Consider the following 17268-nt stretch of genomic DNA (forward strand, 5'->3'; position numbering starts at 1 on the left):
ATGATAGCATTCCCTGTCATGTCCAATAAAGGCAGGAGATTCTCCTTAGCCCTTCTCTTGCTGTTAATATATTTGTGAAAACATTTTTTACTGTTACTGTGACTTAACTCATCAGGTAGCTAAACACTATATAGTTGTTCACTCACTCCCCCTCTCTCATTGGGATGGGAGACACAGTTGAAAAAAAAACCAATGTATAACTTCTGGATTGAGATAAAACTATTTAATAACATAGAGAAAAGAAGAGGGGGAAAGATAGTGTTCTCTGTAAACAGCAGGTCTAATGGGACAGCTCCCCTGGTAGGCTTACTTACCAGCTGTCTCAGAAAGCTATCTTCCTTGCACTCCAGGAACCTCCTAAACTATTTTGTCACTGCTGTATTGTTTCCAGCAAATGTCAGGTAAGTTGAAGTTCCTCACAAGAACCAAAGCTACCAATTACATGACTTCTGTCATTAGAGAAAAGAAAACTTCTGCTTCTTCTTCCTGGTTGGGAAGTTTGAGACATTTGTTGGTGACCTTGTATGTGATAAACCTAATTGCCTACCTCCCTTCTTTTGTTCCTGGCAGAAGCTGTCTTGGGGCATAAGGATGACCATCTCAACCTAGCCAGCCCTCTGGATGGACTTTCTTCAATATACCAAGATATACACTTATCTGTTCTTTGAGTCCCACAGCCTCATACTTTTGTGCAAGGGCACTGCATACAAGGACACACTATATATATACAGATAAATTCATAAGGCTGCATATTGTCTATGTCACCTACACTTCTATGATATTGGAAAATAAGCCTGAAAAAAAGCACTGAAATTAATTAGGCTAAGTAAAAGACAACAATGCACAGTACCCTTCAGATGTTATATTTCAGGGACTTGTTTAGAATTGTTTTTTATTATTGCTTTCCAGTTCAGGATTGATTATCACACACGCAAAAAAGAACTCTACATCACCCTCCATGATAATGTAGTAAAACTCATTTCTCAGTAATAGTTCTCACTTTCTTGACACAGAGCTCTACCCAGAGGCTGAAACTTCTGTCACTGATTACTTCAAATTCACAAATATTTACTGTCTTGATCAGTTAGAAAAAGCAAACATGCAAAATTAATTCCATCTCGACATATCTAGACTTCAGCAAAGCCCTTGACACTCTCCCACAATATTCTCCTGCAGAAGCTGGCAGCCCATGGCTTGGACAGGTACACTCGGCTGGATAAGGAACTGGCTGGAAGGCCGGGCCCACAGAGTAGTAGTGAATGGAGCTAAATCGAGCTGGCAACTGGTCACGAGTGGTGTTCCTCAGGAGTCAGTGCTGGGGCCTGTCCTGTTCAGTATCTTTATTGATGACCTGGAGAAGGGCATTGAGTGCACCCTCAGTAAGTTTAAGGATGACATCAAGTTGGCTGGAAGCGTTGATCTGCCTTGGGATAGCGAGACCCTACAGAGGGATCTGGACAGGCTGGATAGCTGGGTGCAAGCCAATGGGATGAGGTTCAACAAGACCAAATGCTGGGTCCTGCACTTTGGCCACAACAACCCCAGGCAATGCTATAGGCTTGGGGTGGAGTGACTGAAAGACTGTGCAGAGGAAATGGACCTCGGGGTATTGACTGATGCTCAGCTGAATATGAGCCAGCAGAATGCCCAGGTGGCCAAGAAGGCCAATGGCATCCTGGTTTGCATCAGAAACAGTGTTGCCAGCGGGGAAGTGACTGTCCCCCAGTACTCAGCTCTGGTGAGGCCGCACCTTGAGTCCAGTTTTGGGCCCCTCACTGCAAGAAAGACATTGAGGCCCTGGAGCGTGTTCAAAGAAGGGCAACAAAGCTGTGAGGGGTCTGGAGGACAGGCCTTATGAGGAGCTGCTGAAGGGATTGTTCAGTCTGGAGGAGGCTTGAAGGAGACCTTACTGCTCTCCAAAACTACCTGAAGGGAGGCTGTAGTGAGCTGGGGGTCAACCTCTTCTCTCGTGTAACTGATGATAGAGCTAGAACTAGAGGGAGTGGCTTCAAGCTGCACCAGGGAAGATTTAGACTAGACATTAGGAAATACCACTTGTCTGAAAGAGTGGTCAGGCAGTGGAATGGGCTGCCCAGGGAGGTGGTGAAGTCACCGACCCTGTAGGTTTTCAAGGAATGTTTGAATTTTGTATTGAGGGATATGGTTTAGTGAGAACTATTGGTGATTGGTGGATGGTTGGACTGGATGATCTTGTATGTCTTTTCCAACCTTGATGTTTCTGTGATTCTATAATTCTGTGATTTTGTGGCCTCAAGGAACCTAGGAGAGGAATTAAATTTAAATGATTAACATTTATTTATTTATTTATTTGGTAGGAGTGGAACAGTGGAAAGTACAAGAAAGAAGACATTTTACTGAGCAGTGAATTCTTGGAGAATCTTCTTGCTTTGGAGTTTGCATCAATTCTTAGAAATAATCTGTATTCAGTCAACTTCCAAAAAACCTTGGAAATTTTTGTAGTATACCAGCCTGTGTCCTCACTAGAGGAAGGAGATGAAGATTGAGATGTCAGCTGTACATTATGTTTCCATTTCCTTACAGATACACTAAGTCCTATATACTATTTGCATGGGACAGTAGTAAGATTTTCATTATATAAACGAGCAATTGGGATGTTTTAGTTATCAAACTGTTTATTGGAGAAAAGGCTACTTAGATGGAAAACAAGTGAAAGAATGAAACCATGAAAACCGTGACAATTAACTACATAGATAGGCAGTTGGCTGAAAGAAGGACGTAAAAACAAGAGTCATTATTTCATTCTATAATTTCTCCCAGCTTCTATTTATTAGTGTTATGTTCTAAGAAATCCTAAAATGTGCAACAGCAACAAGAAATTTTCCAGCAGTGCACACAAATGCCTGGCTGAAAACAAGTGGCGCTCCTTGAAAAGTCTGCCAAGAAAAAGAAGTACATGGTGAATCACACATTTGCATAAGTTGGGAATAAAAACACTAGGCAGAAATCCAAGCTGCCAGCACTGCCGTATAATGCTCCAAGCCAAACAGCATGAGGAAACTCACAGTGATACTCAGTAAAAGTTTTGAGAAAGGCCATGCTGGGCTCGGCCTCTTTCAGGAGCTCCATTGGAGTTGTGGTTTGGCAGATCATCACAGTCATGGATTTACTATTTCAGTTAAAGTTAATAACACAGCCCATGTGAAAGAGTGAGCACTCTCATCATGTTAATTAAAGTCATTTATCAGTAGCCTCGTGTGTGGTAAACCTAATACTGTACAAGCTTGAAAAATCTGGACATGCGAAATACATACATACGAAACCTTTATCTCACTCTCTCACACACACATACAAAGAGCATTCAAAAACGGTGTCATATCCTACATATCATAAACCAGACTGAGCAACTTAAGAAAATAATACTAGCTGAGTTTCTTTTAATTGCTGTCTGTATTTTTAAACTGTTAGTAAGGAGGTAGTTGGTTCATATTTTTCAAGGTTCGTACTACAAGAACACTGGCCACAAGCTTATTTAAAAGAGAGAAAAATAGTTATCTATGTTTATCTCTATGATTCTAGCTAGCATGCAACATAAACTAAAGTAAACTTAGTAAAACTAAGCAGCACTACAAGGAATAGACTACAGCATTTATTTTCTTCATTGTCTTGATGTTCTCCTAAATTGAACAGCAATACCAAATTTTAGGAGTATAACTATTGTGCTAGGTACCGTCTGACAATCTGTTGCAACCAATCTGTTTGATATCCTTAAGTTTATGTACTATGACTGTCAGAACATTAGAGAATATTAAGTTCTGTACTTTCCCAGCCACCTGAGTATAAAGTTTGCATAAAGGCTTTTATAGTATGTGCATATGTTGCACATACATGCTGAACATGTTTTTGTTTATTTCTCTGTAGGCTTGTGGTCAGAAGAGAAACTGAGAAAGGAAAAGGCAGATTTTTAATTTAAACAATAATCTCACAAATGAGCCAGATAAATTCAAATGTAATAGAAGAGTCAATTTTTCCACAGGCCACAACATAGAATGAACTGAATTGGAAGAGACCTTAAAGACCATCTTGTTCTAATCTCCCTGCTGTGGGCAGGCTTGCCACACGCCAGCTCAGACTGCTTTGGGTCTCATCCAACCTGGCCTTGAGTGCCTCCAAGGATGAGGCACCCACAGCTTCTCTGGGCAGCCTGTGCCAGTGCTTAATACCCTTTGAGTAAAAAGATTGCTCCTAATATCTAATATAAATCTCTCCTCTTTTAATTTAAAACAATTCATCCTTGTCCTTTCACTACCTTCTTTTGAAAAAAGTTAATTTATTTCCTACTTATTAGCTCCTTTTAAGTAATGGAAGGCCACCATCAGTTTTCCCCTGAGACTTCTCCTCTGAATTGAACAAGCCCAGCTTGCTCAGCCTGTCTTCATAGAAGTGCTCCAATCCTCCCATCATCTCTGTGGCTCTCCTCTGGACCCCTTTCAAGAGATTCATATCTCTCCTGAGCTGGGGGCACCAGGCCTCTGCACAGTACTCCAGATGGAGCCTCACTGGCAGAGTAGTGGGGGACAATCTCCCACCATGCTGGCCACTCATTTTTGATGTAGCCCAGGATACTATTGGCTTTCTGGGCAGCAAGTGCACACTGTTGTCTCATTAAACTTTTCATCCTTAAGTCTCCTTCTCTGCAGGACTGCTCTCAAGTTCTTCCCTTATTCTGTACGTGTATCTGGGATTGCCCTAATCCAAGCAAAACATCTTGCACTTGGCCTTGTTGAACCTCATCAGGTTCACATGGGCTCACTTTTCAAGCCTGTCTCTTTGAATGGCATCCCTTCTATTTATTGCATCAATTGCACCATGCAGCTTAGTGACACCTGCAAAGTTGCTGAGGGTTCACTCAATCCCATCATCTATGTCATGGATGTCCAGTCATGTCGTGGAGCTGACCCATTGTTGCCTCTTGCACCATACACTGTCTCACTGTGCTCACACTCGCTAATTGTTCTGTGTAAACATTCACTCAGTGACAATAGACGCCTTTTTTTTCCACACACAGCAATTAAATTCCAATCTTTGCTTCCTCTGCACTTCCATGTCAGATGCCAACTTGTCAGACTATCTCTCTACTGCCATTTTTCATATGACAAAAATATGTAATTGAATACTGGTGGGAATAAACTTTACCACCTTTCCACCAACATGCACCTCTGATATTGTGGGCCAACATAATAAAATAGCAGGCATTACTTATGGAGCAGCCCTCATGTAATATTGTTCATGTATATCCGGGGTAATTTAAAAGGATGTGGCCAGCAGGTGGAGGGAGGCCCTTTACTCTGCGCTGGTGAGGCTATGTTTAGCCTATTGTGTTCAGTTCTGGGCTCTCCAGTTTAAAAAAGACAGGGATGTCCTAGAAGGAGTCCAGTGGAGGGCCACAAAGATGATAAAGGTTGTGGCCGTCCAGCCCTTCCTCCTTTGTGAAGTGTAACCCGGGTCTGCTTAGCCTGGGGAAAAGAAGACTGAGAATCTTGGATTTCTTTACTGTTGCAGTTCATCAAAGCTAACTTGAAAGTCCTTGTCCTCGTAAGCCCTCAACCTTTATCATATCATACTGCAGAAGACACAATGTCAGTTGCCCATTGCATAAACACCATTGCAATAGGTTATGCTGTCTCTTGTATTATTACAACCAACTTAGATGCAAAAACTAAGCAGGGTTGTGAATACACTCACAGAGCCAACATATGGAAAGCATGGAAGAACAAGATCAGCTTCTATGTGGATTTGGAAAGTCCACCCCAGAGTGCGGGCTAACCCTGAGCAGATAAGAGCCGAACCACACCTGTCTTGGGGGCCAGACAGGTCCTACCTTCTTCAGGAAGGATGCATCTATTAGTCTACATACAGCCAAAGCTACTGTAAAAGGAAATCTGAATGTCCAGAAACACTGCTCTATAGAGATAAATTGCTGTGTAACTCACTGGCTCTTGTCTGTATAGAATCATAGAATCATAGAATCACACTGCTGGAAACGACCTATAAGATCATCTAGTCCAACCGCCTTCCCATTACCATTGCTTCTACCAGCTACTAAACCATATCTCGTAGCTCCTCATCCAGACACCTCTTCAACACTGCCAGGGACAGCAACTCCATGACCTCTCTGGGCAGGCCATTCCAGTGCCTGACCGCTCTCTGAGAGAAAAAGTTTTTCCTCATGTCTAACCTAAACCTCCTGTGATATAACTTGCTGCCATTTCCCTGGGTCCTGTTCCTTGCTGGCAGAAGAGGCCAAACCCCTCTTTACCACAACCTCTGTTCAGGAAGTTGTAGAGTGCAGTGAGGTCTCCCCTGAGCCTCCTCTTCTCCAGACCAAACAATCCCAGCTCCCTCAGCCGCTCCTCATAAGATTTGTGCTCCAGAACCCTCACCAGTTTCGTTGCCCTTCTCTGGATGCGCTCCGGGGCCTCAATGTCTTTCCTGTAGTGAGGGGCCCAAAACTGAACACAATACTCGAGGTGCGGCCTCACCAGAGCTGAGTACAGGGGGATGATCACCTCCCTGCTCCTGCTGGCCACACTATTTCTAATGCAGGCCAGGATGCCATTGGCCTTCTTGGGCCACCTGGGCACACTGTCGGCTCATGTTCATCTGAGCATCAGCCAACACCCCCAGGTCCCTTTCCTCTTCACAATCATCTAGCCACTCGTCTCCAATCCTATAACATTGCATGGGGTTGTTGTGGCCAAAGTGCAGGACCTGACACTTGGCCTTGTTGAACCTCATCCCATTCACCTCAGCCCAATGATCCAGCTTATCTAGATCCCTCTGAAGTGCCTCCCCACTCTCAGGCAGATAGACAATACTTCCCAACTTGGTGTCGTCTGCAAACTTACTGAGGGTACACTCAATCCTCTCATCTAGGTCATCAATAAAGATATTAAACAAGATGGGCTCCCAGTACCGACCCCTGGGGGACACCACTCATAATGGGTCACCAGCTGGACTTAACTCCATTAACCACCACCCATTGGGCATGGCCCTCTGGACAGTTTCTTACCCAAAGAAGTGTATACCTGTCCAGACCATGGGCAGTCAGTTTCCCCAAAAGCAGCTTGACTGTGTCAAAGGCTTTGCTGAAGTCTAGGTAGTCTACATCAATAGCCCTTCCTTCATCTACCAGTATGGTCACTCCGTTGTAGAAGGAGATGAGGTTGGTCAAGCACAACCTGCCTTTCATGAACCCGTGCTGGCTGGGCCTGATCCCCTGGACACCATGCAAATGCCATGCAATCTCACCCAAGATGTTTTGCTCCATTACTTTCCCCAGTACCGAGGTCAGGCTGACAGGCCTATAGTTCCCCGGATCCTCCTTATGGCCCTTCTTGAAGATGGGAGTCACATCAGCAAGCCTCCAATCCTCTGGGACCTCTCCAGTTAACCAGGTGTGCTGATAGATGGCCATGAGCGGCTCAGCAATCACCCCCGCCAGCTCCCTCAGCACCTGAGGGTGTAGACCATCCAGTCCCATGGACTTGTGACAGTCCAGATGGAGGAGGAGCTCTCTGACTGTCTCCACCTGAATTGCTGAGGGTATATTCTGAGCATCCCAGACTTCCAGATCAGGGAATAAAATGCCCAGAGGATAATTGGTCTGGCTATTAAAGGCAGATGTAAAGAAGGCATTGAGGACCTCAGCCTTCTCCTTGTCCTCAGTGGCCACATTCCCTGCTGCATCAAGTATAGGATGAAAATTTTGCTTGGTTCTTCTTTTGCCGTTGATATATTTATAAAAGGATTTTTTATTGTCTTTTACTGCAGTAATCCAATCTGAGATCGAGTTGGGCTTTTGTCTTCCTAACTTCCTCCCTGCATACCTTAGCAACTTCCTTGTGATCTCCCCTACTAGCCTGCCCCTTCTTCCAGACTCTCATTTTCTCCCGGAGTCTCAACAGTAGTTCCCAGCTCATCCATACTGGTTGTCTTCCCCTACGGCTCGCCTTATGGCACTCAGGGACAGCTTGTTCTTGTGCCTTTAAGATTTCTGTCTTGAGGAGCGTCCAGGCTTTCTGGACCCCTTTACCCTTGAGAAGTGACTCCCAAGGGACCTGTGCTACTAGCACCCGGAACAGATCAAAGTCTGCCCTCCAGAAGTTCAACAAAGAAGTTTTGCTGGTCACTCTTTTGACATCTCCAAGAATAGAGAATTCTACAACTCCATGGTCGCTCTGCCCATGGAGGTTGGTCCCCAACCTTCACCTTTACCACAGTCCTCTGTTAGCAAAGACCAGGTCTAGCAGGGCACCACCCCTGTAAGATCTCTGTTCCTGTGAAGAATCCCATGCAGATGGGCTTTATTTGCATTTACGTGAATTTTCAATTGTAGACATTTCAGTTATGCCTATCCTGACAGAATGCATTATTTTTGTCACGGCAGTGTAATGATATTTAATAGAACTCATTTGAAATCCATTACTGCATCTGTATACTTCTCATTAAAATACATTGTTCTAATTATAATGTAATTAAACTTTAATTTTGGTTAAAATTATTATTATATTTTAGCAACTCAGCCTAAATTTGACACTTCCCCTCTCATTGTAATCCCTATTCACCCAAATGCAGCTTGCAGCCAACTCATTAAATTAAAATTACTATATTCATTTTTCATAACCTAAAGCAAGAAGCAATTAGAAATCTGTGCATGATTCTTAGCAAGATGTCTGGTACTCAACTAAATAATCAATGTCTCTTCAACAGAAGAAACATAAAGACTGTTTTGTTGGGTTTTTTTTAATTAACCTGCCTTTAAGAAGAGAACAAAATGATTGAGACTAGAATGAGAGAAATGAGAGCTAACACCTGTATCTGCTGAAAGCCTTCTATTTAACTTGAGTGAAATTATTAAAATTTTCTACAACTGCTTTGTGTTACAATATTTTGTTTGTTATGTTCTACATGTAAAAATCTTGAATTAGAAAATATTTTAAATATATATATATATTTTTCAATTCCTTTTAGCATGAAGGAGTTAACAGTGCCAAGGTAAATGATATTTTGCAGGGAAAACAGAATAGCTAGCATTATCTGCCGTATAATTATTTTCTGTTAATTGAAACCTTGCACATTAAATTGTGATATTTGTCTGTATAATCCTTTGCAATTACATATTCTACAAAGAAATGAATTTCAATTATTTTTTATTCCAAGTCTAAACTTTAAATAGCCCCTATCTTTGTAACAGAAGAAGGCACAACACTTTACTTATGTTGTGACCAGTACCTAAGCCTTTAGAATATTTTTTTTTATGAAAGTGAGAGCAAACTGAAAAAAATAGTAAATATTTTGCCATTTTCAAATTACAACATTTGCCCACTAGATCCAACACAGATGGAGATAAAAGCTCCTCCAAGAGCAAAAAGCGCATCTTTTTTTTCTATTGCTACAAAATATTGATGAAGTGCTCTATTGAGGGAGAGATCTCATTAATTATTTGATTTACAGGAAAAGAAGACGGAGGGAAATGAGTGCCCTGGCTAATGCCATGATGTACCATCTTGAGACTTAAGATCTTTTTAATGTGTTTGTCAGTGATGCAGCTGAAAGAGGAAAGAGGAGTTGAATGGATCCATTAATTTAATTGAAGCGAGCTCTGACAAGAGATAAAACATCTCAAGCCCTGCATCTCTTCAAACTACATCGGTACTATAGTAAACAGCCTGTGATCCACAGAAATAAGCACACAAAAAAAAAGGAAAGAAAAAAAAAAAGAAAGACAAAAAAAGCTAAGGGTATGCATAGATTCTAGAGACCTCAAGGCCAGAGAATATCTACAGAGGCAGAAGATAATAGACTAAAGAGGCTCTCCCTTCATGCAACATCACAAAGTATTCAGCATCTACTACATTCGTTCAATTGTTCTCCCATGAACAACTCTTGGGTTAACTATAAGTGATTATGGAATTCTTGCAGAAAAGTTTTATTTGTTCTTTTTTTTTTTTCATGTACTCTATCTTGTCATCTCTTGAAAGACAGAAGAGAAATAAACTTTCATCTATCTTGGTAGAAGTTTTTATGTTGCTACTGTCTTTCAGGTGTCTTACTCTTAAACCTCATGAGGCTGCCAGAAACTTGTCTTAAAATAATGCTACCACTTTTAACTATACTTTTACTTATTTAGCAGTCATGAACACTATAAGCAATTCTCAGTAACACATTAATACTAAAGCAATTCTCAGTAACAAAACACTGTAGAGTGGCATTTCCTATTCTCCATCACAAAGGAAGGAATAATTGAAAAGCTATATGGTGCTGAGCTCGTCTGTCAGGTTAAACCAAAATATTCTTTTGGCACCCAATGAGGAGCACAAAGGATAACAATAATGATAGGTATGACCAGAACATGTTAAATCAGATTTGTTATAAGAATTATAATAATAGTTACTCATCACAATGATTATTTAGTCAGAATATCTCAAGATGTTTTTCTTAACTCCTTTCTTATTTATTAACTGTGGGTACTTGTCTTGGTTTATCATTAATGAAACCAGGAAAAGCGTTTCCCCAGCATCAAGACTACATCATTGAAGAAGAGACAGTTGTAGTTGATTCCTTCCTAAAGGGAAGTGAAAGTCCAATATGCCAAGCAGACCTTCTTAGGAATTCTGCTGTCTTCCTGAGACCCAGGTGTGAGATCTCATCCAGAAACTGCCTAGCCTGGTACAGCTAACAGATCACAACCCCCTACTGCTTTTCCATATAGGTGGAGAAGAGGCAGGTATCTAAATCAGGAAAGGAATAGAATGTGAAAAGCTGTCTCTTAGAATCCTTAGAGTTGGAAGGGACATTTAAAGCTCGTCTAGTCCAACTCCCCTGCAGTGAACAGGGACATCCACAGCTAGTGAAAGCAGGAACAGATTACTGGAAGGACTACAAAGAAGTTGTCAGAGCAGCCAGCAATCAGGTTAGGAAAGCTAAAACCCAGACAGAATTAAATCTAGCCAGGGACATAAAAGGGAACGAGAAGAAATTCTACAGGTATATCAGTGATAAAAAGAAGGTCTAGGTCTAGAAGGAAACTGGATACCTGGTCACAGGGGATACAGAGAAGGCTGAGGTACTCAGTGGCGTCTTTGCCTCAGTCTTCTCCAGCAAGGAATCTAGCCATGCCACCCATGTTGTAGAAAGCAAAGTTAAGAACTGGGAGAAGGTAGATCTATCTGCTGTAAATGAAGATCAGGTTTGAGACCATCTAAAGAACCTGAAGGTGCTTGGAACACAGTGAGATACATCCCTGGGTTTGGAGGGAACTGGAAGACGAAGTTGCCAAGACACTATCCATCCTATTTGAAAGGTCATGGCAGCCTGGTGAAATTCCCACTGATTGAAAAAGGGAAAACATAGACCCCTTTTTCAGGAAGGGAAAAAAAAGAAGATCCAGGAAACTACAGGCCAGTAAATCTCATCTCTGTGCCTATGAAGACCATGGAGCAGATTCTCTGGAAGGCCACACTGAGGCACATGGGAAAGAAAAACAAGGTGATTGATGGTAACCAACATGGATTCAGCAGGAGAAGGTCATGTCTGACAAACTTGGTAGCCTTTTATGGTGGATTTACATCATCAGAGGATAAAAGAAGAGCATCTGAAGTCATTTGTATAGACTTGTCTGAAGTTTCTGACACTGTCCCACATGACATCCTCGTAGCCAAATTGGAGAAACATTGATTTGATGGATGGACCATTCTCTGGATAAGGAATTGGCTGCATGGTCACAATTGGAGAGTTGCGGTCAGCAGCTTAACATCTAAGTGGAGACAGGTGATGAGGAACCAGCTGGGGCTGGTGTTATTTAACATCTTTGCTGGCAACATACACAGTGGGATTGAGTGCATGCTCAGCAAGTTGGCAGATTACACCAAGCTGAGTGATGCAGTTGACATGCTATGGGGAAGCAGTCTCATTCATAGGTGTTGCTGCGCAACATCGACCTCTGGTGAAGGGACAGTCAGACGGACTAACGACCAGTGTTCCTATGCTGAAAGCCAATTTATTGCTGCGTAACAAGCACTTATATACCGTGACACACGACCGCCCAGAAAACCAACGAACCCTCCCAGGAAAACCCTTGAACCAATCCCCACTCCCCTTGTACCACCCTCAACCCCACCTATTACCCTACATCTCCCCCCTCTCTATTACAGTTTATACGACCCTGTAATAGCACCCCACTTAAATCCGGTTTCGCCATTCCCGAAGCAATAAGCAAATGATTACATTTCTTGATGCGGCAGTAGCAAGAAGTGAGCTCTGATCAGATGCCATCTGATCAGGCCGTTTAGCATTTGGAGTAACGTTGGAGCGAAGGAGACAATCAGCAAAATAATCACAATCCACGTAAGAACCGTCCCCAGTACACCTCCCAGCCAGGACCAGTCCCAGGACCACCAATTTTCCATGATGGAAATCTTCTTCGAGGTGTCCCTCAACTCTTGACCCATCTGCTGTGCCCGTGGTAGCAGGTTTTCTACAGAACTGTTGCTACGAATACAACAATAATGTGCGATTTCTTCTGGCTCCGCCCAAGAACATCCTGATCCTAACGCCATAAGCGCAAAGTCAATGGCTTCTTCATGAGCAACCTTTAAAGCATGAAGCGCTTGGGCTAGGGAATCAATTGCAGCAGCCGAATGATTCGCGTTTTTTGCAACAATGCATGCAAGTTTCTGCACGTTGGTCGTTGTCCAAGCTGTGAGTACAGGGCTAGCAAAGAGGGATATCCTGAGGGATAGATTTGGCAGGTAGAGTTCCTCGTGGCAAGACTCGAAGATATAATTGGTTGTCAAGGCTCTCCTTTCCCTACCCCCATGTCTATGGGAATGTGCTGCGGGCCAAAGCAGTACCACAAAAGTGCATAGGCCGAGCGTTGTGTTAGCCGGGACAGTCTTCCACGCCTTGCCGTTGGTGCAGACTATCCACCAGGTCCCCAGCAGACGAATGGGAATCATCCATGTCATATACCTGTCACCCCTCCCAGGGATGCCCACTAGGCGTGGGCCCCACATGAACCCCTAACCCACGCAGACAAAAGGGCAGGGCCTGAGCAACACCCCCGTGAAAGGACCCGGCATGCAGCCGAAGCACGCAATTCTTGCATCTGGGGTACTTTTCTCCCTCAACGAGACAACACACAGTCGAACTGCGCAAATCTGCATCTAGGGTTCTTTTCCCTTAGCTGCAGTAACTTCAATGCCATGTTCAGCCCCCTTTCCACCAGATTGCAGGACTGTTTGTTCAGAAGACAGTGCTGACATCAGTGTGGCTTTTTCCAAGCTAAAACGACTGTTGCAAGAGATGGTAAAAGACACCCTGGAACTGGGTGGAAAGCTATCTAGTGGATCATGTTGCAGCAATCCACTGTAAAGCCGAAAAGAGATGAATTACTGCAATAATATTTACATAATTCACAGATCTGGTGCCTTCATCGCAGGCACCAGACGGACCCATCTAGCCGGCAGCCAAAGCTGCCAGAACAGGTCTGAACAGAAGCATACCCTTGCTCAAGGACCACAAGTGGGTACTGCTTAACTGACCATAGGCCAGTACCCTCTTCACGAATGCAAACCTCCCCTATAGGAGCGCATTCACCCAAGCAATCCTTGGCTCGACCCTCAAGGTAATTCAAACTTTATATTGCCAAAGGACATAGCTCAAGTGGCTTCAGCCCTCCCCCCTCTCTAAGTGCGTTAAGCCACCGCTTAGGCATGAGATGCACCCGTTCAATGATAGCTTGACCCTGATTGTTCCCAGGGATCCCGTGGTATGACAAATTCCCCATTGGGAGCACCATCACGCTGGTGGAAGGAAGTGTGGCTAAGGCTGTTTTGACTGCAGGAAGAGCCTCAGACCACAAGCACTCGCGAAGCACAACATCTTGTGCCTTGGCTGGGTGATTGTTCCCTACGATAACAATCTGCAAAAATGTTCTAGCAAACAATATACACCAACATGGCAGTTCGCTGCCCCCCCTTTTCTGAAGAAGATTTGAGGGGAGAAGCCCCTTTCAATTTCAAACTATCCCCGCCTGGTCCCCCCTCACTCGCAGACGACCGTTCCACGAGACGCGTCCTGAGTTTGAGCAACTCCTCTCCTGACTCAGAGGAGCTCACTTCCTCTCCTTTTCCTTTAACCACATTCTGATGGTATGGTGGAGGGGCCACAAAGGCGGGGGTATCCCTGTTAAGGGGACCGTCTCCCACTCTAGCATCAGGAAAACAGACATAATGGCGACCCTCCCTAGACCACAACGTGCCGTCTGCTTCCTCCTCCATCTCCTTTCCTTCTCCTATCTCCCCCTCCGAACATTCTGATTCCCCTCTGGGACCCTCATCGATGGCTTCCTCCCTTCGGTTAGACCTTTCCCCTGAGTTCCCCCTTTCTCGAGATTCCTCCAACCTGTTACCCCTGTTGAGTTCCTCCCCTGTCGCTCCCACAGTTTCTGAAGAAGAAACGGGCTTCTCCTGACAGAGCAACCTACACACGTAGCCCACAATTGAACCTCACCACTAAGTTTCTCTAACATGCCTTTTAAAGCCCCGTACGCAGGAAGCAGAGACAATGCCTCCTTGTTCCCTATGCAGGTACTCTCCCAAAGTTCCTTTCCCACCACCTCTAATACCGCCTCCTGCAAACTCTGCAAAGATGTCAAAGCAAGCTGCCACCACAATATCCATTTTAAGAGCGGCTGACACTCCTTCTTATGTAGTGTTATCCCTATTTCCTTGGCCAAGGATTTAAGCATACTCACCACCTTGTCCATGCCGAGCCCCATTGTCAGCCGAGGTCTCGCACACTGCACTCACACAGACAACACTGTGCCTGACAATATGCGATACACGGGCCCCCCGCGCACCTCACTCATGCGCCCACGCCGCCTCACACGGCCACCGCCTATGCGGCCGGCGCTCATCCCACGCCTGATGCTTAGCGCCCAACAGATCACGTAGGGGTCACCAGATGTTGCTGCGCAACATCGACTCCGGTGAGGGGACAGTCGGATGGACCGAATGACCAGCGTTCCTATGCCGAAAGCCAATTTACTGCTGCGTAACAAGCACTTATATACCGTGACACGCGACCGCCCAGGAAACTCACAAACCCTCCCAGGAAAACCCTTGAACCAATCCCCACTCCCCTTGTACCACCCTCAACCCCACCTATTACCCTACAATAGGGACCTGCACATGCTTGAGACGTGGGCCCATGCCAATCTCATCAAGTTGAAAAATATCAAGTACAAGCTCCTGCATCTGGGTCAGGACAATCTCAAGCACAAATACCTGTTTGTTGGAGAATAACTTGAGAGCAGCCTTGTGGATAAGCATTTGAGACTGCAGGTTGATGAAAAACTCAGGATGAGCCATCAATGGACTTGCAGTCCAGAAGGCCAGCTGTATCCTGTGTAGCATCAAGAGAAGTATGATCAGAAGGTCAAGGAAGGTGATTCTGCCTCTCTGCTTTGCTCGCATGAGACCCCACCTGCATTCAGTTCTGGAGCCCTCAACACAAAAAGGAATTGAGCTGCTGAAGATGGTTCAGACAAAGATTGTCAGAGGGCTAGAGCACCTTTCCTATGGGTACAGGCTGGGGATCTTCAGCCTGGAGAAGAGAAAGCTCTGAGGAGACCTGATAGTGGTCTTCCAGTACCCGAAGGGGGCCTCTAGGGAAATGGCTTTAAATTGGAAGAGGGTAGATTCAGATTGGATATTAGGAAGAAATTATTTGCTGCGAGGGTGGTGAGACACTGGAACAGGTTCCCAGAGAGGCTGTAGATATCCCCTCTATGGAGGCATTCAAGGGCAGGCTGAATGCCTTTGAGAGGCATCCCTGTCTATAGCAGGGAGGTTATAACTAGATGATCTTAAAGGTCCTTTCCAACCCAAACCATTCTATGATTCTATGATACTGTGAATATAGCAGAGCAAGCTTTTGAGAAAGGAAAGAAAATAGTCCAAATCCCTTTGAAAGCTGGTTTTCCTATAAAAGTCAAGGAATCTGCAACAGGAAATTCAGATTTTAAGAGTAAAATGGCAAGAAAGGTGCTATTAGATTCCTAGGAATGTGATCAACAAAGTAACTGCTGTGTTTCCATCCATTAGCAAGAAAGAAGCACAAGCTTTCCTAGATTTTGTGGTTTTTGGAGATATATTCTAGATTTCAGCCTGGTTGTATGTCCTCTCTAACAAGTGACCCAAAAGACAGTCTTCCGATGGGGCCCTGAGCAACAAGGCCTTTAAACAAATTGAAAGAAGACAGTTCAGTAGTAGCACTTGCAGCAGTCTGAGTGGGACAATACATTAAAAAAGTGCTCTACATTGCAGCTGGGGAGAATGTCCCCATCTGGAGCCCACGGCAGAAAGCCTCAGGGAAGACTTGAAGTTGAGGTTGGTGATACAGAGGATCCAAGGCCTGCTACTCTCCAGCTGAAAAAGAGATACTGGCAGCAAATGAATGGATTCAAGCCCCTCCAGAAGTGGTTGGTACTGAACCGCAGCCTCTCTTGGCACCCCAACTGCTTGTGCAGGGCTGGATTTTCAAGAGAGGGCCCCCTCTACTCATCATGCAATCAGTGCTACATGGTGTAAGTGGGTTACACTGATAACACAGTGGGCTCAAATAAGAAACATCAGTCATATCCAAATCTTGGAAGTAATCATGATCTGGGTAGAGGGCAGAGCTTTCAGAATATTGCCAGCAGAGAAGGCATTGCATGCTCAGGAGGCCTAACTAAAATAGACTACCAAAAAAGAAAAGTGGCATTCCCTGTTTAACAATGGGCCCTGTTGTACTATGGGAAAGTGTTGGAGGTGGAAGACTGTTGTATGGAGCTCTACAAGACAAGTCATAGAAACTACAAGAACCTTGAAAAATATTATTTCTCAGTAATTTTAAGATCCCTACACATTACTTTCTCATTTAGAGGAGAGCAATGCTACAAAAAATACCAAATATAAACTTAGATTTAACTGACAGCATCTTAAATCTGGTAAAATCTTTGCATAACTCAATCATCACCCAATTTTTTTGCAAATCAAAATGGCTCATGAGAAATTATTAAAAGTTGCTCTCCAAGTACATTTTTAAACAAATAAAGAAAATATTCCCTACCTTGTGCTTTGCTGAATGCTGAATGAGCTCTGTAATCAAATTTTGTGCTGCTGCAGACTCCACTTCATAAGCTTCAAGAAGTTGATGTTGATGGTATCCAAGATTTAGGAT

The 17268-nt window shown here is 44.0% G+C and overlaps 1 long non-coding RNA gene across 3 annotated transcripts in view; it reads right to left on the reverse strand.

The window, feature by feature from the left end:
- The window catches only part of LOC116239359 (uncharacterized), an 87464-nt gene extending 70219 nt beyond the window's left edge, over nt 1-17245 (reverse strand). For 2 of the 3 annotated variants that reach the window (XR_016461570.1, XR_016461571.1), the window contains exon 1: nt 17158-17245. This is a non-coding gene — a long non-coding RNA (uncharacterized LOC116239359). Of the gene's footprint in view, nt 1-15329; nt 15448-17157 lie in introns of all 3 variants that reach the window. The other variant, XR_016461572.1, reaches the window with a different exon arrangement.
- Nucleotides 17246-17268: the final 23 nt, after the last annotated feature.

Source organism: Phasianus colchicus, chromosome Z, assembly GCF_987193195.1.
Source record: "Phasianus colchicus chromosome Z, bPhaCol1.hap1.1, whole genome shotgun sequence".
Lineage (NCBI taxonomy): Eukaryota > Metazoa > Chordata > Aves > Galliformes > Phasianidae > Phasianus > Phasianus colchicus.